Source organism: Vanessa tameamea, chromosome 15 (genome assembly GCF_037043105.1).
Source record: "Vanessa tameamea isolate UH-Manoa-2023 chromosome 15, ilVanTame1 primary haplotype, whole genome shotgun sequence".
Lineage (NCBI taxonomy): Eukaryota > Metazoa > Arthropoda > Insecta > Lepidoptera > Nymphalidae > Vanessa > Vanessa tameamea.
The window spans coordinates 10,066,087-10,093,223 of record NC_087323.1 but is presented as its reverse complement, the minus strand read 5'-3'; the positions used below and the strand labels follow the sequence as shown (position 1 = coordinate 10,093,223).

General features: G+C 31.9%; 2 protein-coding genes and 1 long non-coding RNA gene across 3 annotated transcripts in view; 1 reads left to right on the top strand and 2 right to left on the bottom strand.

Annotated features, from left to right (window-relative positions):
- The window catches only part of LOC113398427 (tetra-peptide repeat homeobox protein 1-like), a 306,660-nt gene extending 285,356 nt beyond the window's left edge, over positions 1–21,304 (bottom strand). Inside the window, exon 1 of the mRNA XM_026637162.2 lies at positions 21,301–21,304. The gene's annotated coding sequence lies outside the window, so the exon portion shown is untranslated. The remainder of the gene's footprint in view (positions 1–21,300) is intronic.
- The window catches only part of LOC113398432 (disheveled-associated activator of morphogenesis 1), a 122,337-nt gene that overhangs the window by 10,373 nt on the left and 84,827 nt on the right, over positions 1–27,137 (top strand). The gene's annotated exons all lie outside the window — the stretch shown is intronic.
- Positions 14,801–16,209, bottom strand: LOC135193649 (uncharacterized). The gene is made up of 3 exons (XR_010309352.1): positions 15,988–16,209; positions 15,020–15,908; positions 14,801–14,864 (listed from the first exon to the last, which is right to left on the bottom strand). It is a non-coding gene; the product is annotated as an uncharacterized LOC135193649 (long non-coding RNA).

Genomic DNA, 27,137 nt, shown 5'->3' with positions numbered 1-27,137 from the left:
TATTGTGATGCTATTGTTATGTAAGTATTTCCAAAATATACTATCAAAAGTCATGAAATTTAAACCAAGTATTGGTCTTAGCCAAAGCAAATCAAATGGAAATATTTTAGTAAATATGAACCCTTACTCAAAAAGTTATTTATTAAGTATTGAACTGAAATATTATTTTTTAACTTTTATTTCAAGGGTGCATACAAGCAATTTTTGCAGTCGGCTTATGTTATCTTTAGTCGATAAGCGTTACCCACTTGAAGTTAAAGTCATATAAAGTTGAAAAGTTTCTGCGCTCATGCTTGATACATTATACAATTTGATTAGGCATGGTGACATATATTAACATAAAGCAAGCGGTTAGATCGGTTCAACTTATCGACCATAAGATTGTATTATAATAATATTTGATATGACTTGGATTGGCTGTCGAACTAATGGGCATACTGATTGATAGTAAGTAGTCACTACTGATCAAATACATTGGCGCCGTTAAAAAAAATCCCTATATCACTTTTGTGTCACTAATCTTAAGAATTTTGTTTGGAACATTTAAACTTTGATGGTGCTTTGATTTATATCTTTGGTAGTGGTGAACTTTTATCATCAGGTAGCTCAATTGACAGTATGCCTACCGATGTAATAAAAAAAACATATTATGTAACGATTAAATTAATAAGGCATTTTAAATAACATGATACTTTTTAGTGACGCACGTCTGACGTGACTGGTATATATATATACGTACCTTAATTCGATTCATATAACTTTTAGTATAGATTGAAAGAGAAACTCGAGAAATAAAGAAAGACGTTTTATTGTTATGTTTTATATCAGAAGGAAGCAACATAATTTGGTGAAAGGGGACCGATAGCAAGACTACAGAATAATAATTAGTTTAACATCCTAGTACGATACTACGACTTGAACGACTAGTGAGGTCGATAAGGTCTATCGATTGTTAGCATGTGTCATGTCGATAACGTGCCATGTATTAGCTTAATCAGAGATAAGACCGCGATAGCTTAATATGCGAGAGAAAGTATAACATGATAAAACTGTTCAGTATTGATACGTTTTATTTATTAAACTTCATGTCGTTCCAAAATGTTTGGTAATTAAATCTTTCAATTTTAAAGCGAATAAAAAAAGGTTACAATGTATGTGTGTATTGTGTCGGAGCAATTAAAATGACCGCAGTCGATATTGGTACAAAGGAACAATGCGTTAGACATCATGCCACAGCGATGTTCGATATTTATACATAATCATACGAACATGTAAACCAATTTATGGAGTGGTCATTGCAGTTTTCTTGCCTGCTGTTGTGATATTGTTAACATTGTAATATTGGTGGCAGGTCATGATCATTTCTTGTCATAATTCGAGTTTAATAATTACGTAAGTTTAGTCATGTCACTTATAGCTTAATAAGATAAATAATAGAGCATAATAATAAACCTATACATAGATTTAAAATGATTTGGGATAGTCCCTGCAAAGTTAATTTATAAATACGTACATATTTGCGAAGATAATATTATTTTTGTTGAACTTTAAATACTATCAAATATTGGGTTAGTGGGTATTATATACTATTCTATTCATATGTGAAGTATTAATGGCGCATTCATATATAAAAATAAAGTTCGTTACATTATTTTCTAATTGTAAAATATTAGTGCAGAATTTTGTATTAATTTATCGATAAAGAAATTTCACAGCACTATCGGCGCCGTTGAACACGGCTACGCATCGAATGCACAAGATGCAAAACTAACCCGAAGGCCGTCAACTACGTGCCCATCGAATGGGGGTCACAGACGACACGGATGTCGAATGCGGGCTCCGCTTGATATTGATGTTAACCTGAGAAATTATTGTTAAAACAGTGCTTTCAAATATTAGTATTATAAGGAACAAAGTCTTTTCACAACATGCTCTTGCTCTTTAGATAATATGTATATTGTGTTGTCAGATACAAGTGTTTTTTAAGTTTTATCTCCATTAGCGGGGTAGAACAATTTAAAAATCTTATTAATTTTACAGGAATCGTCTTTTTAGTAAAATAAAAATGAATATTTATATAACTTTTCTCTATGCGTTCCTTAATAATTCTTCCGATCATAATGAAGCTTCATTGAGTTGTTCTGCGTATTCCTGTGTAGGTTTCTTCCTCAAAAAAAGTGATTTATCTTTGGATGTTTTTCCTTCAACATAAATTTACATATGTAGAACCTTAATCTACCCGTGCGTTAAATACTTACTACTATGAACTGTATTGTAACATTATTAACTAATGGGAATTTTGGGAATGTTACAGTTTCCATTGGGTTCGACGGGTCCATTCTGTAACAATGAGAGCCGTAGTCGTAAATAGTATTCGAATATGTAAATTATATTAGTTATTAATTCTTCAGATCGTGTAAATAAGAGCGTATTATATAAGATTCATAATATTATGTATGGTGGAGCTCGTACAGGAGTTTGTTTGAATAGCGTTCAACATGATTCAGATAAATGTTATTATAGATGATCGCTCGTACGCAAAAGATTGACTTATGATTAGATCGCGTTTATGAATCTATAAATACGGCAATGTCGAATGAAAATTACGCGGAGCTATTTTTTACAATGATAGTAATGATTGACTGGAGTTATAATACTGCCATTATTATATATTTTATCAAAATTAGTAAACGCATTCCTTGTGGGGACGTGGACTGTGTGGCAAATCTCTAAAACATTTTTGGACGTTATATGTTTAACTCTACGTGGTATAAAACAAATTCGCTTCCCGCCGTCTGTACGCTTCGATCTTTTGAACTACACAACGGATTTTAATATGGTTTTTATCAATTAACAGAGCGGTCAATATGAAGGTTAACTATGCATACATGCATAATAGAGAAAACAGCCCATCATTTCAAAATTCCTAGCCGTGAAAAATAAGAAATTTTCTTTTTATGTTTGTTCTTTAATCTAAAAGTTGTATCCGTGTGAAGCCGGGTGGGTAGCTAATATAAATATTTGTTAATATATATTTGTACATATTGTCTTGTCTCCAGTTGATCATGAACATGGTGCTATAGTATGGTTTTGATTTTAAGTAAAGTATTAATAAGAGTATTTTTATCTCTAGTTTGGCATGATAATTTTTTATACCATTGATAGGCGGACGGTCTAGTAGGCTACCTGGTGGTAGGTGGTCATCACTGCCCGTAGACATTGGCGCCTGCAAAATATAACAATTTTTGCATCGCCAATACGTCAACAATGCGCCCTGGGCAATAAGATGTTGTGTCCCTTGTGCCTGTAGCTACACTGGCTCACTCACAAGAATATTATTATATATACACAAGAATACTAATTATTACTGTTTGTCCGTAGAATATATATAACCATTTAATCAATTAAACTGCTTATGTTTGTTTTGTAAGAAATTTTGTCAAAACATAATCAGATCCGCCTTCGGAGGCGTACCGGACTCAAACTATGAATGGCGCTAATTAGAGAGTTTTTATATAATCTTTTCAATTGTTACGTAAGTTAAAATGTAATGGACAACTATTATTCAGATGTTTGACTGGTTTGATCGGAGGACCAAAACTCGATACTTATAATAGGCTAGCTGTGCCCGCGACTTCGTGCGCGTTGTTTGAATTTAAGTTATTTGGGTATTGTAGCATGATTATATTTTTATTCTATATATAATTCTAAAATAAATGTAGCCTAAGTTCCTCCTTATTACATCCGCTATCTGCCAGTGAAAGTCCCGTCGAAATCGGTTCGGCTGTTCCAGACATTAGCCGGAACAAACAGACAGACAGACATAAAAATGTTGTAAAAGAATTTATTTTGGTATATGTACCGTGTATACATACATATGCATTTAGTAAAAATGGGTTATTTTAATATTACAAACAGACACTCCAATTTTATTATATGTATAGATAGGTACTTCATGGTTCAAAAGTATATATAAATTCGAAAGTGTGTTTGTTTGTTAGTTAGGCTTTCATGTTTTAACTACTCGACCGATCATGATAAAATTCTTCATGTACGTTATTGTGTTAGGTGTGCAAAAAATAACATAGGCGACCTATGCCTGCTCCTCCCACCTTAGAAGCAGAAATTACCTATCTTTCACACAATGCGACATGTAGAACAATTGTTTTTTATTTCTATCAACAGTTGTAACACTAATAAAAGGAAAATGTCTTTGAATAGCACTGCTGGGCAAAGACCTCTTTTACCCCTTTGAGGAGGATGTAGAGCAGTGATTCCCAAAGTGGTACAGGTGGACCCCCAGGGGTCCACGGGAGACTTGCTAGAGGTCTACGTAGGCGTGAATAAAAAATGGGGGTTCATAAAGTAAAGAGCAAAAATGTAAGAATAGTTTTTATAAGGGCCTACCTACATTGTTTTAAGTACCTAACTAAGCAGTGCTTGTTCAGACATGAACTTGATCACCACTATAAATGCTTGATGCCAAAGGTCCTTTTGTTTTTTCCTTTTTTCTTCATCAGTTTGAGAGAATCACTAACAAATTCATAGATTTTAATTGTTGAAATACTCGTAGGGTTACTAAGGATATAATTAAAAGCACCAATATTAAACAAATTTAAATTTAGTTCATATTTTAGTGTTTCTCTCAAACTGTGGTTACGGACACATGCCAATAGGTGGTCCACGAGAAAAATAACTTTGGGAACTACTGATGTAGAGCTTAGAACTAACTCCACCACGCTGCTCCAATGCCGGTGGGAGGTTCTCATCTACCATGTGCAGGTTTCCACACGATATTTTTCTTCACCGCCGTGCACGAGATGAATTATAATGACAAATTAAGCACATGAATTCTGTGATGTTTGCTCCAAACTTGAACTCGGAATCATCGATTAAGATTCACGTCTTGTAACCACCACTTTATAATACACCAGTTAATACCAATTCTTAACGTTAAGTTTGAATCAGGAGTGGATGCGACAAAAGTCGAATGGGGCGGGATTGAAACTGTAACATTCTCTTCGTCATCGGTATACCTTTGGGCTAATATAGCTAAGCTTACCGCATTTGGTTTTTGTACCTTTGGTTGCTTGTACAATTTGAATGCTTGATTGTTAATGCGTCAAAGGTCACACCTATCTGAATAATTGTTGATTTTAGGAAATGTATACATTTTCACATAGCGTAGGTATAAATAAAGAATATAAAAAAATGTACTGCTTTTACTAAGATTAATTTAATTTAAACAACTTTTACGGGTAAGTATGTGCCTACAGTTATATGAAAGACGATATACGGGCCTATACTTGGGGGAGGAACTGATAGCTGGCTACAATCTCTTTGTTACTCCTCGCTCGCTAATTGCACCCTCCAAGAGTCTTGTATAGTTGTTTCATGAGAGGTTTTTGAATGTGAAAGCTAGCCAAGTTATTAGCGATACGATTTACTATTTAACGCGATACGTATCTCGTGTCGAGATATTCCGCATTGATTAAGTGTTATCGAACGCTTGAAAAGTGCTTTAGTACTAAGATACAGGCGATTGAAATAGATAAGCTTATTTTGAACTCATCTTCCTGAGTAATAATTAGCTGGAGTTTTATGCATTTTTAACTTAGTTGGTTATGATTAAATGAATAGCGTATAACAAACAATTTGACACAAAATACAAACACAAATTCTTGTAAAGTATGTTATAGGTCGTCTGTATAAATTAGGCTGTGGTATATGACGTCATTTTGTCAAAGTTTACAGTTTCACACTTCTTGCTAGATTTATAAAAAATATTCAATACACCAATGCTAATGCACAATTACTAAAACTTGAAGAATGAAAACTAATAATTAAATATTTAATTTAATTTTTTTATGTTTTTGGTTTTCCTTTGCCGTGCCGCATTATTGTTTCGTCGAGTTTTAAATGACGAAGATTCTAAAAAAGTTTCAATTCAAATATTTTGTGTATGGATCTAAAAATATTATAAAAATTTAGTATTTCTCTGCATTGACAAACAGTTACGGTTCAAGAAAGCGTTTAAAATATATCTTAAAAATATGTTATTTATGAGTCTTGGCATATTTCTTCTTCAAGAGAATTGTTATTGTAGGGTTGTCAAATATTTTTATTAATTACTATATATTTCGTTAATAATATAATAAGGCACAGCTTTGAATTCTAAGGATGTAAGTAATGTATTTTTATTCAGCGAGTAGTCAAATATATTTTGCTTTGGCGTGTAACTTGCGTGTAACTTACTGTTTTGTTTTTGTTTTATTTCTCAATAACGTAAGATTTACATGGATTGACCGAGGAATAGAATATGTACTATGTAGGTCTCATAGCAATAAGCAATTGAGAATATAGCAGATTAAGGAATCTTTTTAAAAAATGTAAACATGACCTTGAAAATGAAGCGCTGGCAACCCTGGTTGTTTTGCATGTATATGTTACAATCGCAAACAATGGGTGATTGAGAGTGTTACTGGCGTATGCTCGACTTGCAAGGTCCTCGATTGATTTGTGACACCCACCCATGACTTTGTTTCAGTTGATTGTTATAGGGTATGAGATTAAGCGAATAGCGGATTGATATTTTGGGGATATCATCCGTTGGTGATTAGCAATGGCTTTGTGCAAGCTCATTCGGTTTGTTCTATTATTAAACAATTAAAAAATATTAAGCTACTTAAAAATTTTGTATTTTGCTTTGAAATTTTAGTCAGTGTCATTTCAGAAACTACACTGACTAACCTTTTAAAATTTGTGGTGTTACGTTAAAGAAGCAAGGAATGCTAAGGTTTTACTGACGATTTATTTAATAATGGCATACTCGGTGGTATGCTCTTATCCTTGGATATTATATTTAAAAAAAAAACTCATTCATGAGTGAGTATCGACTACATAGACCTATTATGTTTACAGTAACCATTCTATTATTAAATAATATAAATGTTTCAAATTGTAAACAAACGAGGCGCTTTACTAACGTGTTCAACTTGGAAGTTTTAACACGTAATATTTACTGTATATTAAACTCGTTTCGCCTCCTGGCTGGTGTTATTACTGACAACCAAATCAATTTGTTAATCCTACGCACTAAGAAACAATTCCGAGATCTGGTTTGGCAATCATATAACTTTAATCTGTAGTTAAAATGTATTTAATTCTAGTATTTTTTTTTTATAAATCTTATTCCCCGTATAAGTATTTTAAAAATATTTTAAAGTATTTTAAAATTTAAAGTCCTAGAGACTTTATGATGCAATACCTTTGCCTTCTCCAAGAAAATAGATTTAAATAAAAGAAAATCACAGTCATAAATTTTATAAAACAAAGTTGCTTTCTGTTTCTGTCTTAACCTTGGCTTACGTGTTGTAAACCACTTAACATATTTTGATGTGGTTTTGAAATATAGAAAAAGCGATAAATGATTAAGGTTTCTCTACATCATTTATAAATATATTGTACAAAATGCTTTAACTATTGCGATGGATTACCAAAACAACGTAGGCACGTGCTTTCGTACCCTTACACGGCTAACGCTGGCCGAACATCAAAACAAAGTATTAGAAAATTATGGTTTAAAACGCCGACATGAAACTAGGCAATAGCATGTGTCTATATTCTAAATTACACTTATACCATATTTTATTTTATTTTTAATTATTAGATAACATCACATACATTACTCTGATCCCAATGTAAGTAGCTAAAGCACTTGTGTTATGGAAAATCAGAAGTAACGACGGTACCACAAACACCCAGACTCAAGACAACATAGAAAACTAATGAACTTTTTCTACATCGACTCGGCCGGGATTCGAACCCGGGACTTCGGATTGACGTACCCATGAAAACCGGTGTACACACTACTCGACCACGAATGTCGTCATACTAGTCACTATATTTATCTTTTACAGATCATTTTAAACCTATAGGTTATTTGCGAAGCCATTATCTCCCATTAATTAAATTATAAATCCTTTTTACTGTGGCTGTAAAAAATGATCGGGGACAACTTTTGATTATTCATATTTCTCATGTATGACATAATAATTAATAAACGTACAATATTTTCAAGTTAAGCGTACGGTCTTTTATTTTCTTTAGTAATGAATCACACCCGTGTGTAGTCGGGGCGGGTTGTTCATCTAAGGGCAGGTTATATTTAAACATATCAATCAAAATATACTTTATTCAAATATTCATTTTACAGAATTACATTAAATGTAAAGCTACCAACGATTCCGAAATACCAACGATCCGCTATTAAGAAAAATTTACAAATTTTTATTAAGTATTAATTATGAAAAATAAATTGATTCTTAGTTAAATGCGTTTAAGTTTTATTTATAAGGTGATTAAGATGACTTAACGGTTTTCAAGCTTCAGTAAGTGGATTGGTTTATCGTTTAATTGTTTTATTTCTAGAAATTTAACTTTTAGGGCATAATTGTTGATTTATATGATCACCTACATATTCGGCTGGACGTGGTTTTATAGTATATCAAAAATAATATCATTAAAGTTATTATTTTGATTAATGAACTCCACGCAAACAATGTTTCCATCATGTTCATTTAAAAATGTAATATTCCTAATTAGTATGTTACTAGCTACCCGTCTCGGCTTCGCAGGATAAATTGAGAAGGAGGAGAAATAGGCATTAAAAACATATAAAAAATATATATAATAAAAATATATATAGTAATGGAATGTGATATTCTTAAAAATACGTTATATTTTTAGACATTCATACTCATAAATATAATAAAATTATACAGCTGTGTTCGTACATAAGTACATGAATTTGTTAACGTTACTTATATATATACATATATTTATAAAAGTAAATAAAAGTATTTTCCAATGTTCTCCAATTGTTCGTGTACTACATATACGTTTGTATTTGTATAATATAGATATTTGTAATCTATTTTAATCTTCAATAAATAAATATGTTTAATTTAAATTTTTTTTTAATGTATTTTAATGTTAATGTATTTTAATATGCGGGAATGTCATTTCTATTCCAACAAGTATCGGGTACGATGACGTAAAATCTTTCACGTGTGTACTAACATACCTATTCAAAAGAAAATGTCGGTGATGATTTCATTTTTTTATCCATGCATCGTAACTTTGTTTTTTCCTCAAAATTTCTATAGTCAGAGTCAGTCAGAGCAAGTGTCCTCATGACCGGAGTGCGTCTCAGCTCGTTATCTGTCTGAGCACGTGTGAACTTGAAGAAGAAGTGCGTGGATGTGACACCACTTTACAAAAAATGTTCAACGACAAATCATACTCTTGGACTTTCTCGTATTGTCTCAAAGGCACGAGGTAATCTCATTTTAAGTAAAGCTATGTTTTGTTTTATTAACACTTCCAGACTAAAATTACGCTTTTATACAACCCAGTCGAACCAATATTTAATTTTAATTTTAGCAAAGTTAAACTGTCATTTTTGATAGAACTGGATCAACAGAAAAATCTGTGCGACGTTTGAGAAGGGTTGGAAAATTAATTAATAAATACATTTTTTAAAAATAATTTCTAAAGCATTTAATTACTTTAACAGTATCCATGTAGCTTGTTTAGTCCCTTCATTCGGATTCAGATGGTTTCGTAATCTACATTAAATATTATATTGTTTATGTGCGAAGTATCAGAATGGACACGTAGTAATATATATATATATGTGTGTGTGTGCGTGTTCAATAGAGCACTGGTTAACGGTCCGCCTAGCTTATACCTATATTGAATCCTTGGGTTATTGTCGTCCCCACTTGTCAGCATATGCTTTAAGTTTAAAATAGGGCATTGCTACTGCTATTACTACTATTCTTATTAAAATATAAGTACTCGCGTAGTTCAGAAAGCATAATGGTCGATAACTCCATCTAATTGTATCAGACTGTAATACAAAAATCTATAATCTGTGCGTCTGTATGAATTTCTATTAGCCCTGCCGTACACACCGAGTCATATAATAGTTCTATATACAGATAGTAATGTCAACTTTGTATTCATAGTTCAGTGTTGTCTTTGCCCTCAAATTATGTTTCCTTTTCTGTCAGCAATAGTGGCTCATTACTTACTGTAAAGGCTCTTGACACGAGACAGCGCGTCTGCACTCCTCGTTACCAGTTTGAGCACGTGTTAAATCGAGTACGTCGGAGCGAGAGTGTAACTAAAAGGAGTTTCAGTGCCAAAAAATGTGTACAAGATTTTTTTGCTTTTAGAGACTGTTTTGTAAAATTTCTTAAAATAAAACTTCAGAAGCGAATGTTCTGTGTTACATAATTTAATTTCAAATCGGCTTAAAATAAATTTGATAAGTTCAAAATACAGTAGGTAGGTACAGTCGCTTCATAAAGTTATATACTTTTTTAAAAATATTTTTGATTATAAATATTAAGTACCTTATAATAATGATAGGTTCATGTTTGATCGTTTCAAACACAGGCTTACAAATTTAATGTAATAAAATTGGCTTGATGCATTTTCATAATGGGGTTTAATGAAGTGATAATTAAAATTTTGTTCTTTTGAATGAATACAAAGTTTTAAGATAAAATCGTACATAAATAGTGCTCTTAATTTTGAGACTAACTGTACATTGGACAAGTTAAATCAAATTTTTATGAATAATTCGTATGTCGATCATTTATCATTAAGAAGGAAAAGCCTAAGGCGGCACTTAGAAACAAGGTCTCCTACGATATTGAATTATGTAAAGTATTTTTACTGCAATCAATATGATAAATGATATGGGTAAAACTTTATTAATTACCTTTGGTTTTATTGTATCAAGGTATGTATTGATTGAGTGTCTGTGAAAGTTGAATACAATAGTTATATTACACCATTAAGCCTCCAAGTTAGTTGGGAATATTTTATAATTTAAAAAACTTCAAAGAACTCTAAACTTCCAATAGCAATATGTTGTGTACTCAGTTAACCTTTCAGCGTTTACAGCCTGTAAAATGTGCTAAAAAGGAAAGAAAACTGATCATTCCATAAAAATCATATTAATTCTGTGTCTTAGTGCTAAAAGGGCCAAAGTACATTATATAAAGGGCCAAAGTACATAATATTACATTTTGTCATTTGACATATCATTTAAAAATAATAAATTAATTTTTACTATTACAGCATAAACTGTACTAATGCCAGCAATATTGCGCAAAAAGGCATATTTTGTTTGTTGTGTCTATTCTGATTATAAAAAGTAAGGGTTATTTATATTGGCCTTTTTAGCACAAGACCACAGGATTTTATTTGCGTATATTTTATTAGTTAACTTACGTATATTATATTTGTTTATAATTATGTTACTAGCTGGCTCAAGTGAGGCGCGGTTAATACTTAGGGTGACGTAAACATGAAATAGGAGTGTCCAATGACTATTTGTACTAATCACTGTCTTGCTTATTACAACAAAAACAGCTGACCCTTCGAGCGATGTGTCCTCGTCGTTAGATTTCTAATTGGAAGAATTCCTACAGAATTATCTCGAAGGAAAACTCTTCTATAATGATTTTGGTTGAATTTAGACCATTTAGCGAACACTAGCCTACATAAATGTATGACTGCTGAATATATTTTAAATAGATACGTCAAAGTAAACATATTTATGTTTCATAAAATATAATTTTATTACAATTTATTAGTCACAATTATTTGATCCTTATCAAATAGAATTAAAATTTATATCTCTTATTAAAAGTTACTATTTACGCTTTGGAATTTAGACCAGTAGTTTTTTTAAATAAAAACATGTTTGAATAAACTCATAAAAGTAGTGCTTAGTTTCTAAATCATTATAGATTTATGGGTTAACCCTTTCCCTGTCTTTTCAGCCATACATTTCTCATGGTTATCGTTTAACTACTGTGTCTGCTCTTTGGACAAAGAACGGGTTTATAAAATTCCATGCAGTAAAACCCTCACTTTACCATTTTGAAGTCTGGACTGGTAAGTATTATAGTCAGGCCATTATCTTGGTTAAAAATTCCCGAATAGGTAGAGATATTAGATTTTTCTTCGGATTTGTGTACTGCTTAGCAATAGGTCATTCTAAATTAATAAACTATACTCAATCTCAGATACCAATTAAAATAATAAAATCGAAACCAAATTCTTCTGCTCCAAATGCTATGATAGGTAAACCACGCTTAAATATAAATTAAACCAATAGCTCATGCTCAGGTGATCACTTAATTTCCGGTGAGAGGGTCACTTTGGGTATAAAAAAGCACTTTCTTGAATATTTCTTTCAATGGAATGCTTCTGTTTTTGAATACTGGTATCGCACTATACAATATTAAATTTGGTAAGTAATCAGCCTAACAGTTACCAGTATGGTAACGTGAAACAATTGTTTAATGTAATACGGTAGAACTTGAAAGGATGAAATGCCGAAAATTTAGTTTTTTGTTATATATTCGGCGGGATATTATAAGGATTCGGCGAAGGTTCGCGTTGTCGAGGCACGTCTGACCAATTAATTCGAGAATGATTTGAGCAATCTTGCGTAGTCATTGCTCCGCTGTCGGTAAATAAACGCACATCAAAGTGTTTTATCGGGACGTTGAAGACGATGCGAGCGGCGATACTTCAAGTTCTTCAGTTCGAGCGAAGACTTCGCCCATGTCCAAGGTCTGGTATTTTATAACAATGGAGTCAATTTTATGGATTCACTGAAATTCCAATTATAACAATAAATATTTGAAATACGATTATTGGTTTCAATTTAGCAGACTTCGTTTCGACTTTGTTCGTTCGTGCCAATTGAAATTTGGTTGGACTCGGCGCTATTAAGCTATAAAGTTTTATCGCTACCACGCGAACCTTCAGCTAATAATGTGACTATTTTATTGCTTTCCTCTGATTTATTTTTTAATTTATGTCATAATTATCTCAATTTTTTATTTATTTCTTTCCTTTATTTGATATGTGGTTATGTAAAGGTTTAATACTGCATCTAAATTTAAAAACTTAACGAATTGAGCTGAAACTGACCTTTTGGTGACAATAGAATCTAGTGTATAATGTAATAATACTTAATGCGGTAATTGTTGTTCAAGATCGCCAACTTAAAGCTTGGTTTCAAAACAGGTTTTTTTTATATTAAAATATTTTTACTCCGTCTCGACCAACACAAAAACTAGATTCGTCCGGTCCGTGAAAGAAAGTAATATATGTGTATGAAAATAGGTTACGATAGTGCATCACCTCAAGATTTCCGATAAAAAATATCAGGATAAAAAGTACGTTCGTATACGTGTTAAACTATCCGTGTGCTTCAAGATGATCGGTTTAGACGTTGAAGCGTGAAAGCCGGATAAACCAACAAAGTTTAGCAATTTTTATATAAATAACGATAAGGATATCTTATGGTATTTATTTTTTATATCTATTAGTTAATGTCCGTTTAGTTTACAAGCATAACTAAATTAGTCTAAATGTTAATCTGATAAATGTTGCCAAAGCACGCTCGAACGCTTCCGTGTGTGTGTTTTTTTTTAATAATTTAAAATATTTGATCATGATCCGATATTTAAGTTGGAATGTTAATCGTATTATTTGTTTAAAGCTTGAAAGTACACGTGATACATATTAAGCGATAATTTAAAACTATTTTATACTATTGTTAACTTTATTTATAAAGACTTACGGTCTTATTCATAATGAAACACTTATCGAAGGTATAAACCTATATTAGTTAAAACGTCATTTAAGCCTATCAAACGTTCGATAAAAATCTTTATTCATAATCGTTCGATAAACCTCCGATTACTATAATGCCGTTATTGTACATAATATTGCCATTCGGTAAAAAAATGGTAAAATGTGAATGGTAGAAAATAGTTTCAACGAGTTTTTAATGTGTGGACAGACACGAATTTAAAAAAAATGCATCTTTGAGAAGTGAAAATTGGGTAGAAGAAGATAAGGTTAGTGTAACAGTTTTATTATATTTGCAAGTCTACAATTTTGCACTGTAATTTTCACGCATGCATTTGTAACATTTACTGTTTTTGTTTCTTAAGATTATTTTAAAAGATCTGGTGAAGGAGAGAGTTCGTGCTATTGAAAATAAGAACACCGACACGAACTCTAATGCACTGAAAGTGCATGTTACATCCCTCCACTTCTTCAAAATTAAATGATATGGTAAGTGTAATTCAAAAATGTTTATTATGGATGTAGTAGTGGAATCAATTGATTTAGTCATATTTGTTTTAGAATGAGTTTGGAAAAGAAAACAAAACAATTTATGTTAATGTATAAGTTTAATAAAATCAAAATCAATAAAATATTTTATTCAAGTAAGCTTGTACAACTATTTTTGAAATGTGATTTTACAAACTATATTAAGTAAAGCTACCACCGGTTCGGAATGTAGATTCAACTGAGAAGAACCGGCAAGAAACTCAGTAGTTACTCTTTTTCAACATTTTAAAATACAAAGTTATTATATATAATATATCCTCCCTGCAACCAACAAAAATCAACATCCTGCAAATCAACAAGTATTAATATACACGAATTATTATTTATTAAAACATTTACATATTTTCAGATAAGTATTAATGTAGATAATGCAGAGGCACCACTTCCGCCAAAGCCTTCAAGCTCACCAGTATTGGATCCACCATCTCCAAACTCTCTGGGTTCAAAACCTAGAAAAATTAAGAAAAAGGTATATAAAAGTAGTTTCATATCAAGAAAAAGATGTTGTAATATTGAACTTAGCATTCAATGTTTATGTTCTCTTATTGCAGTGTCTCAGTACCACAAGTCAAGTTGGTTCACCTGCAGAACTAATTGCTGCTTGTGAAATGGAATGCAGGAGGGAACTGCACAAAATACAAATTGAAAATGAAAAAATTAAAACAGATAATTTAAAGTTAGAGGCAAAATTGTTAAAAAACAAAATAGAATATTATAAAAAAAAAAATGGGCAATTAAATTTTTAAATATAAATCTTATTTTGTTTTTTTTAAGCATTTACCTGCAAGCGAGGAGAAGTTTATTCATCGAAGTGCCTTGCAATAAAAGCTTGCAAGATTGCAGCATTTCTACCTCGCCTATGGTTCGAGTCCATGTTACTGGGCTGTTCTGGTAGCTCTTCTGTACTGGGCTCACAATTGTCCTCCACCACATTTGTATCTTTATATACAATTGCAATATTGTGCAAAACTGCAAGTGCCACAATAGTAGTTTTAACATTGCCAAATTTCATTGGCATGCCATGGAGCAGGCATTGAAAGCGCTGTTTCCATACACCAAAACAACGTTCTACAACATTTCTTGTTGCAATATGTGCCTCATTATAATTTTGTTCAGCATGGTTATGTGGATTTAATATCGGAGTAAACAAATATGGCTCTAGTCTGTATCCAGAGTCACCTAGCAATCTTCCTCTAAACTCCCCTGCTTCAAAGCGTTCTCTAAGGACGGATTCGTTAAATATCCGTGCATCATGAGTGCTTCCTCGCCACCTTGCAACTATGTCTCTGATGCGCAGACTAGCATCACAGGTCACCTACAACAATCCTGACTTTAGATTTTATAACATAAAAGAAAAACTTCCTTAGTATAATCATTAACATACGTACCTGAACATTGAGGGAGTAATAACCCTTTCTATTAATATAATATTGGGCTAAATCACCACCATGCTTTTTTATTTTAATATGGGTACAATCAATGCAGCCAATTATCGATGGGAAGTTCCTTATTTGGCGGAATTCCATCATCAGCTTCTGTTCTTCTGCAAGAGATGTAGGCATCTTTATAAACTCTGATGAATGTCGTGCTAGCGCCCGCGCCACCCTGTTGCATATACGGCTAGTAGTAGCTTGAGATAATCCATGAAGGTCTCCAGCATCTTCTTGAACCTAAAAAAAAACACATTTTAAAACGAGTAAAGAAACATTAATAATGAAAAGGATGAACATTATGTATAAGTTCGCATACCTCACGACGTCCCCAACATCTTATTGCCGTCAATACTTGCAACTCTGGTGAGGTACCACAACCTTTAGCGCTCAGCTTCGTCTTCCCGGACTAAATTTATAATAAAAGTAGCCGTTTTTTTTGAAAACCGATATCGTTTCCGGAATTCTTCATCGTCCAAAGAAAATGGATTCCCTCTTGACCGATACACTTTTCTGCGCCGATTAATGATATCATTTTCAACGACCGCAATACTTTCCAGGGCTTGTAATGCTTGCATATTTAGGAAAATACGTAAGATTTATTTCAACAAAAATTGCAATGTCGGATATGTATTAGAAATCAAATGTCATTGCAAACGTCAACTGATCAAAGTCGGCCATGTTTCTTGCTAATATACGTTTATCGAAGGTTTATAGTAGGGTCTTAGCTTGTATAAATCAAAGACACTTTATCGGAGATTTATCGAACGTTTTAGTGTTATCGAACGATTATGAATAACACTTTTTGACAATCTACTTTTAGCGATGTTTTAAACCTCCGATAACTCATTATGAATAAGACCGTTAAGGTTTTGCGATTTAATTAATGTAATGGAGGCGTTTGTTTGAATTCACTTTGTGAGAATACCACACGTTTTCCTTGCTTGTCACTTCCATATCAAAATAAAGATATAGCAATCACAGAACAAGGTCTATAGAAATGATAACAACGATGGCAATTAAAAAAAAATAGGGGTTTACTCCTAGACATTTCATTCAATATTGTTATAAATAAATATTATATTACAATCGAAATTTAATCGATCTATCCACTCGGACAGGGCTAAAACATCCAAACTATGCCAAAATTATTATTATCATTGTTGTGTTCCGGTTTGGGCGGAGAGTGAGCCAATGTAACTTCATATCTCAGTTTCCAAGGTTCGTGAAGCATGCGTGATGGCAGTGCATGGTTGGTTAATATTTCTTACAGCGCCAATGTCTATGGTCTGTGGTGACTTATTTGCCTGTAAGCCTAGCTACTTTATATTAAAAAAGAAAAAAAAAACAACGCACGACACACGTCTTTCATGCGACAGCCATGACAAGACTTATGACATTTAGAGTTTATTCAGTGTTGCCATTTACACAATAAATAAACAAAGTGCATTAATCATTAAACGTATATCAATAATAGTTACTCGTGATCTTTCGTAATGCTATTTTCATTGCGTCTTTGTTCTTTTAAATAAACGTCGAGTAAAAACTCGTCCTGTCTTTAATCTCATGTTAATTTTAGATCGCAATGTATAGGAAATAAGACGATTATATCTATACAGATGAAATGATTCAGCTGTTTAATATATGTCGTGATGAACATGACTACTTTTTATAACGTTTGAAAAGATAATATAAATATTTGAAGTATGAAGAAATGTATGTTTGTAATACGTTTATCTGATATATGTAGACTTAAGTCGGAGAACGGTATTGTAGCGCTATTTTAATTCGAATTTTAAATATCCACAATTCTTAGATTATTTATATGTTTAAAAAATATTGTCTAAGATGAGTATGCCTCGATAAAAATTGTGGTCAACTCTTGACCACTAAGTATCCGCACACTCGTTGTATGACTTTTAGCGAGTGTTAAGCGTAGCCTTCACACACACCAACATAATAAAGTTGGATCGTATGTATTAGTTTTTTTTTTGTAGTGCAACACTCTATCTAAATATATAACTTATCACATTTAATATTCTGCTTAAAGTACACTTAAATCTGTAACAAGTAAATAATAAAGTGCATGTCGAAACGTCAGATATGTTACATTCTCTACACATAAAAACTTTGTACTAAATCTCGACCTTGAAATTTTACTTTCATAGTTTCTAAGAAGTTTCAATAACACTTTACGACCAGCTCTTTTACTATAAAAATGTCGTTACCTTGTGTTGAAGAGACATTTTCCCTTCATCCGTGCACTCAATGTCAAACATACATTTTGTTCCATATATTCTTTCTCCTTTTCATATCTTTGGACACGGTAGTGCACTTAGTCTAGTTACAATTCTGTGTTACCTCGTATTCGATGGATATTCATTTAGTTTTGGGAAAAGGGTAGGATTAAATGAAAGGTAATCGGTTTATTTTTATGTCTGTGTAAAATTGTTTTGTTATTTTATTTTATAGATAAGAAAGAAAATAATGTTGAAAACTTGTAAAGATTTGATTTTATTAACATTAATCTTATAATTATTTTCCATTATAAAATTATGTAAAATTATGATTGGTTATTATAACGGGCATTTGTATACTGTAAGGAATTTTATGCATTAATGTTTTTTTCTAATTTTCCTTGTATATCAATAAAACAAATTCTTCCTTTTAAGTTATATAAATATCTTTGGGCACTTCGGTATGAGAAACAAATACATATGTATACAGGATTCGGTTAGGGTTATCATCAGATCTGCGGTTCTGAAACAATTTACATATATTATGTATTGTTTTATGGGCTTTACATTGGAAAATGGAAGCTATTGTTTCGATTGTTAAAATGTAATTAGTGGTGACGTCATATTTCGGTTGGATGAGCACTTTATTCCAATATAATCCTTTCACCGAAACCTAGCGTGCTATGTTTTATAGTTAGTTTAATATATACTTAGCGTATAAAAGCTATTAAAATTGTATGAATTGTTTTCCACGGCGATTAGTTATCGATTATTTTATAAAAAAAAATATAGCATGACGATAAATACAAAACTTCCGTCGTATTTCCTGACGCATAGCTGTTCTAGTTTGTTGTACATATCGTTAGTGGGAAGGAAGAAACGCTCATACATCGAAATCGTGCTATTGGGAAATGAGGTGTTTTAACTTCGACTTTAAAGGTCATTTCCCAATAGTAATATTTTGGCGCTAAAGCCTTACTTCCTTTTCAATGACGATATTGGCATTAAAAAACATTGTTTTTTTATGCAATAAAATTATTAGGTTAACGCAATAAATCATTTTGTTTAATTACATTTATGGCGTTCCCTGATGATAGACAAGTGATCATTACAAGGGAGATTTAGAGATTATAAATATGTACTAAAGTAATCAAATACAGTATTAAACCCTGGAGACCTTAAAACGTGGATACTATATAATAATTGTCAAGCATGTGTTTCTTAATCATGTTAAAAATGCTGTTCGTATCGTAACTAATATTTATCTATAAATTCAAAACCGAGTACGTTTATTTCTTTGTCATACCTCTTTGCCCCCCCTCCCCGTTCTCCTAATAAATTAGTAAACTAATCTTGAATATTTCTAATTGAATACAACGCTTCTCTCGATTTTAAAAGTGAGGTTTGGTTTATTTTTGTCTCCTTTTTAAAAATATAACAAGGTATCGTTTTATTTCTAATGTGCGTGAGAAAGACGATGTAAATCACTTTAAACGGGTTTACGACCCGTGGCCCGATAATAAAATATTTTATTATGATATATTTTAGGATATCTATACTATATAAAGATGAAGATTTTTTTTATTCGTTTGATCAAGCTAACATTAACATACCAAAGCTAACATAACAATTTTAAAAAATACGTTTGATTCGTCTACGACCCACGGGGGTGAAGGTATGAGTATCGTTAAACGCGGATGAAACCGCGCGGTTAAGCTATGTAGGTATATCAGGTTTACATTTGGATCGTTTGATGGCTCAGTTTGCTAAAAAGGAGCGGTTTTTAGTAATTTGTTCTTAGAATTTTAACCGTATTAGCGACAGAAGCCTTTACAACAGGATGAATTCCCGGCTTGGAAAATAATGTTTCAAAAACATTATCTCTGATTTTATCATTCTTCTTTTTTTCTCTCTCTTGCTATTGATAGTAAGAGCCTGTTAATGTCTTGTTAATAGCTCTTTTGTGGAGAAGGTTTGAAGGTTTAAAGGCAATGAGGTTTGGTGGATATGAGCAGATTCTTGCAGGTTTCTTCACTACTTTTCCTTCATCCCTGAGCACGAGATGAATTATAAATACAAATTAAGCACATGCATTTAGTGGTTCTTACTCCGGGTTTGAACACAGAACCTTCAGTTAAGATTCACGACTTGTAACTGCTGGAAAGGCATATTTCTAATTATTTGTAATATTGAATGTAGTCGTTTACGGACAATTTAAAAATTAATTAACCTCCTATATCACAAAATACTTAATTGTATCTGATTCTAAAAGTATTTTTTCTTTTTAATTACAATATTTATAATTTGTTTATATTCTACACATATTTATTATTACGGTACTAATACAAATGCGGAAAGGTTATGTGCTTGGATGTTTGTTACTCCATCACGCTCGAACGACTGGACGGATTGTAATTATAATAGGAGACGATTACGTCGTTGAATAGGAAATAAATATGTTTTTATTTATTTATAATAAATTAAAAGTATACTTGTTATATTTCAGTAGCAGCTTGTTATCACTATATACACAACATATAAAAGTTTCTTGCTGATTGCCGGTCTTTTAGTAGAGCGGAATGTGCAATCGCTCTAGGCGCCATGGGGCGCCAAATTGCTAATGACAATTTCAGCGAAGTATAATATTTTGTAGACATTTTTTGTGATTAAAATCGTAATCTCAAAAGTCGTAATATTTTACGGTTTAGCGGGTTTACTTACTTATACTTACCCACGTCAAATTTTTATTATACAGGAATATCATAAACTCCTAAAACAATGTTTTTTATTATGTCCTGGGGGAATTCCGAATAGTACTGAAAACAGTTTTTAATACTTATAATTACGTACTCTATTTATATGTATTCTAAACTACGATACGTAAATCAATAATATAATAGTTATTTACATTTGTGTGTTCGTTTTAAAGATGAGTTTAAAGAAAGGGACAGGTTGTTTTGGTTATTTGCAAATCATAAACAAATTGAATGCCTTTGATTTCAAATTAAAAGGTTCATTCAATTTTATTTACTTGTTACGATACGGTGACACATAGACATGATTGAATAGTAAGGGTCAATTCTTGGGGACCAAATATTGTTGAAAGACAACCATTGCACCACGACTGAGGCCCAATTCTAGAGATTCTGATTATCAAATCGTAGACTTGTTATTAAGCCGTACCTGTAAAACAGTTGAAAGTGTATTTGAATTATTGATACATAAGATATAAATTAAGAAAATTTATAGAATATAGATACATATCGATAAACGCTTGATTATTGTATGATATCTTGATTAATACGACGGAATAGTTTATTGAGGTTGGTTATAAAATTTAACACGCACGATTGCGCACGCTTGCGATTACTTTTATGAGTAAGTTTTCGTGTACAAATATATTTGACAATAAATTTTTAATGACGACCTCCGTGGTCGAGTAGTGTGTACACCGGTTTTCATGGGTACGCCACTCCGAGGTCCCGGGTTCGATTCCCGACCGAGTCGATGTAGAAAAAGTTCAATAATTTTCTATGTTGTCTTGGGTCTGGGTGTTTGGGGTACCGTCGTTACTTATGATTTGCCATAACACAAGTGCTTTAGCTACTTACATTGGGATCAGAGTAATGTATGTGATGTTGTCCAATATTTATTTAAAATATATGTAGCTATTAATTCGAAATATATGATCGTAATTATTTTGTTTTTATATTATTCGGGCGCTCGCTCGGCGGCAGCACTCGCTTGTGACAATCTACATGTAATTCCATCTTAAGCATTACGTTACAATACAGGCAGTATTGTAACGTAATGCTTAAGACCCTGACTGACCAATCCAAGATTTGATTTTGAGCATTCGCCTGCAGTCGAGTCAGTTGTTTTTGCACTGTATTGTTCGATCCTTCTTTCTTACTGATGTTAGAAATTTTATCATAACAGGCTACGCCCTGTAACACTCAGTTTTTCTCAATCACTTATTTAATGCTTGAATCTCAATTGTTACAATACAGTCGAATATTTCCAGTGAGGGACCGGTCATATGTTTCATTTGAATTGATTTTAGATTTTATACTTATAAGATTGGGTGTCCTGCCCTGCTACTAATACACCGACCAAATTAATAAGTCTAGAAAGCTCAAATCCGCCTAGAAAGTATTTTTGGATAATTCCAACTTGAAGTGGGAGAAATAAAATGGAACCTTTCTGAATGTTAGGACTCTTATCCCATATAAATCAACGATTCAAGCTTTTATATTTTATGCAGTTCTATAATTTTTTAATTTAAAAATTAAGTGTATTTTTATAATTTAGAAATATAAATAAAATGTTATCGGTTTTAAAATTATGTTTTACTTTTTCGAGACAACACTAAAGGTAATAATTTAAATTTAAATTTATAGTGTTTTGATTTATCCGTAGTATGTTCCTGACAGTTAGTGTTGCGTGTGATGAAAAAAAACTCAACATATGCTTCGTCATAATCTGTGTCGTTTAAACGACACGGCATTGATACGGTACGGAACGGCCTTTCTTTTGTTTTGCTTTATATTTTGATCTAATCTTATAATCTCGCATATATATTTGCTGTGTATATATGATTTATGTGTCAACGTGATATATTTATCTATCTATTATTTGATCGGATATATTCTGTTCAGATACGACAGAACAAGTTTAATTAATCCGACACATTACAAAGACTTGATTGGTTTATATGCTGTTACCGATTTGTTAAACATTTGTTTAACATATATTTGAATAGATTGCCAAGAATGTGTGATGTTGAATATTTAATTTTTTAAAATGATCGCGTCTTGTCACCCATTTTATACCTTTGCATTTATAAAATAAAAAATGTTATTAAGTTTTTATATTTTTATATTGTGTGAAATGGTCGTGTACTTTTAATGCTCCAGATCTCGAGGTGCAGGGTTCGGGTCATTAAAATGTTATTATGTTCAGGTATAAAATATTCTTTTATCTAAAACATTTTGTGTATGTGGTATGTATGTAAGAATTAAAGTATCAGCCTGTCAATTCCCACTGCTGGGATACGACCTTATCTAAGTACATTGAGGAGACCGTGCACTGTTTCTCCAATGCGATACTACTTGTATATAAATATACTCGGACGTACGATAAAAATTACTTACAAAATCCAATTTATCGTAAATTATTGCTTGTTGCCAAAAATACTTTAAAGAGGACTCTCTTACTTTAAAGAGGACGCATTGGACTATGTAAGTCCAATGCCAACAGACTTGTGCCAAATTTCATGATGAAATCGGTTTTCGCTATTCAGAAGTTCACCCGATTGTCATCCAAATACAGGTTTTATTAAGATGTTCTCCTTCACCGCCAAGCACGAGATGAATTATAAACACTTTAACTCATAAAAAATCTGCGGTGATTTGAACCTTGTATCTGCAATCTTCGATTAAGATGCAGGTGTTCTAACCACTGAGCCATAACGGTTCAAGGTATGTATGTAATGTGATATTTGTCGTGTCATTAACGTGATCAAAAGCTATAAATTATTATTGATAGTGAAATCATTTTTAAATAAACATGGCGTCTCGTGAATGTATGAAAAAATTGTGATTTCTATAAAAAACACAACTGGAACTAGAGTGTTTAATCTATTGCCATAATTACAGTTTCATTTCTAAGAAATAAATATTCCTAAGGAGTATGTATATATTTAAGCGGCATTACGTAAAATGCTTTTTGATCGATATTAAATTTTTTTTAAATAATTCAGTTCTGAAATAATACAATATTATAAATGCGAATGTACTCTGTCTGTCTGTTACTTTTCAATTTTAAACCACTGAACCGATTTAGATGAAATTTTGTATGGAGATAGTTTGAGTCCCGGGTGAGGATGCAGGAGGACGTAAAGTGAGGGGGTTGTGTACTATAGGTAAAGTTTTATATATTACGCGCGAGTAAAGTCGCAGGTTCATTATATAGTGGTATCGATTCATTTACGATATGGTAATTCTAGATGCGAGATAGGTAATTATTGACTTGGTGTAGAAGTTCGTATCGCGGCGTTAATTATAAGGCTGGACATTAATTACACTGATTTGTGTTCTAGACATTCATAAATGTCTTATGGATTTCTACTAAAATAGTAAGCAATTTTTTTTACAATTCTACAAGGAAGTAATTTCGTTTGTAACCACAGATCAACCCAAAGCCCAACGTTTTTTTATTGAGCCAACCTTGGGATATCAATCCAAGAACTTGGGATCTGTAATCACATGAGATAGTAGATTGCCGGAGCAATTAGTTATAATATTACCAATTATTATTATTGTAAGGCAGATGACCAAAATTAAAATATACTTCAGTCAAGTTGATTTTTACATGCATTTATGAATCGTCAATTTAAAGGACTATATTATATTAACTACAACGACAATAAACTCAATAGTTACTCATTTCCACCAATCAAATTAAAATTGTGTTATCAGGTCAACTCGAACTTTCTACACTTAACACTTGATGCAAGTCAGCCCAGCGAAGTACGTCGTGGGTGTCCGAGTTTAACATTCCTAACTCATCTTTCGCTGTTAATATTAAATTTGTATTGGAAAACGATGATTTGTTAATTTTTATGATAGTTAATTGGTCATAGCTGTTCTTTACTGATCTTAAGTGAGGTATTAATATTTAATAATCACTAATTAAATATCATCCACCTTATATACAGAATTGTACGCATGTTCGGGTATAGACATTTTGTTTATGGACCGATTTTTAATTATTTGATTAGTATAGTTCCAAGGATAAATTTAATTTAAAGCGTTTATTAATAGTTATATTGTAATAAGTTTTTTCAAATGATTCAACTCATTAAACTCAGGCCCGTCTTAATTCGTCTCCCGGAACATTGCTAGCACACGGGCGCTTGTTGAGCTTCAAACGGAGCTGGTTAAATTTAAAGTCTGTATTGCTGTGTCAAGGTTTGAAGGCTTAATAAGAGTTAATAAGGGTAGCAGCCAAATATATGATCAGATGAATAAGGAGTGGTTTATTTTTGTATTCAGGTTGGCCATTAGGTAGTATGCTTCCCTAAAAAAAATCAAAAAAATATTTTTTTATGTATAACGGCAAATCATTACTTAAAAACTTAACGAAATTTGAACATTTAATTATATTAATTATTTAGCGCTTCATGTTTCTTTATGTTTTCATCACAGTTACCATAATCATCTTCGTCAGTATAGTTACGTCTTCAACTTCTCGTTATCTAGCTTTTTATACGCTATCTTATTCGAAAGGGCGCTTGTTATCGGAGTAAATTTATTTCTAGTTAAAAATAAGTTTTGCTTGACGATTTTAAAAAAGTAGAGCAAGCCTACAATTTATGCATAGTATATTTATGTTATATAAATAGTAAAATTTTAAAATATCGTTTATTAAAATGATAAATCTTCTGTTTTTTTAATGTATTAATAATAATTATTGTAATGTTAAATGTTATAGGAATTCTAAAACACATTTTTTTTATTATATACTCAAGTCAAGTATAATATAAAGTATATTTTATATCTGTACTAAATTTGATAGCATGTTGGGTTTGCACAAAAATGTAACCCTTTGAACCTACGTGACTCGCTGCCTTTGTTGTATGATACTTATCGTTAAATAAAAGAAAGTTAACTTTTTATGCTATAAAAGTATAAGTTTAAAAGCTCACATATAAATCGAATGATTTTAAATTCGATCGAATATATTCCAAAAAAATTTCAATGAAAGTAAATAAATGTTTAATATGTGAAATCGATTTCAAAATCGTAACTCGGATTGAGACTACAGCCTTTGCTATATATATATACATTTGCGTCATTTATTTCCTTTTTTGTCCAAATTCTACAATGATTTGCCAATTGTCTAGTTTTAAAAACGCATGTTTTTGTTTGATATACTCAAAAATATTTATGGTCATTTCCAGTATACAAACATACACTTGAGGACGATACTACGCAGTTATGAAGTTAACGTACGAAACTATAGGTTTCGAATTTAAATTCGTATAAAAAGTTTGAATATTTGGTTACAATGTTTATTGCAAAAGTTTCTTGAATATTGATGCCGTTTATGAGTCTGTTAGTGTATTTTCGTAAATATAATAAAATATTATTGTAATGTATTGGATTGATATATTTACATGAACAATAAATATTATTCATCTATCTATGACGTATACAGTAGTACAAATTACATTTAATTAAACTTCTTTTGTCTGTGCCAAAATCACGCGAAGATAACTGCAAATAAAATGTGATATAGTGTATTTTCATTTTTTAATACATCCTTTTTTCATAAAGAGGGTTTAGCCCAGACGTGTGATATGGTACAGTACAATTTATCCTACCTTTGATTTGTATATTGAATGGTGACACCGCGCGGTTTTTTTAGATATACTGTTCGATATTTTCCTCTCGATTGTATTCAATAATTATCTGTACAGTATCATGACATATATACCTTGATACATGTGGTACCATTGTCGTGTTCCGTTATTTGTAACGAACGCCGTGTTCATCTGTGATTCCCACTGAATATATTACCATCTGTTTAATCTATTGAGCTTATGAATGATTGTAAACTGTTTTTAGCTTGTTGTGGAAGAGCCCTAACGTATTTAATACAAGTAACTATAATCTTAAAATACTATTATCTACTGAGATATAGTTTTTTTCACCCCGAGAGAAGTCATTGGGTAGAACGCGTGTATGTTAACTGATGATTGCGGGTTCATACCCAGCTAAGCATCACTGACTTTTCATGTGCTTTATTTGTGTTTATAATTTATCTTGGTTCGAGAACACCTGAGAAGATTAAGGAAAGCTGCGTGTGTTTAATTTCAATGAAATTCTTTCACATGTGTGTGCACTGGAGCAGCGTAGTGGAATAAGCTCCAAATATTCTCCTCGAATGGAGTGTGAGTAAGCAGTGAGCAATTGCAGGCTGTTACTTTAGATATTTTTAACTTGGCCTTACAATAGATTTAAAACTCACGTTAAAAATACATTTATAAATAAAGACAGCAAAGGTAGCAGACACGAAAGTGGAGTGGATACATATAAACAATTTATGAAAAATAATAACAACGAAATTTCTTGCTGGTTCTGATGATCGAATCTGTACTCCGTCACGACGAAAGCTTTAAATTTGATTTTATTTATATTTTTTATATAACAGACGTTATGGTCTTTGT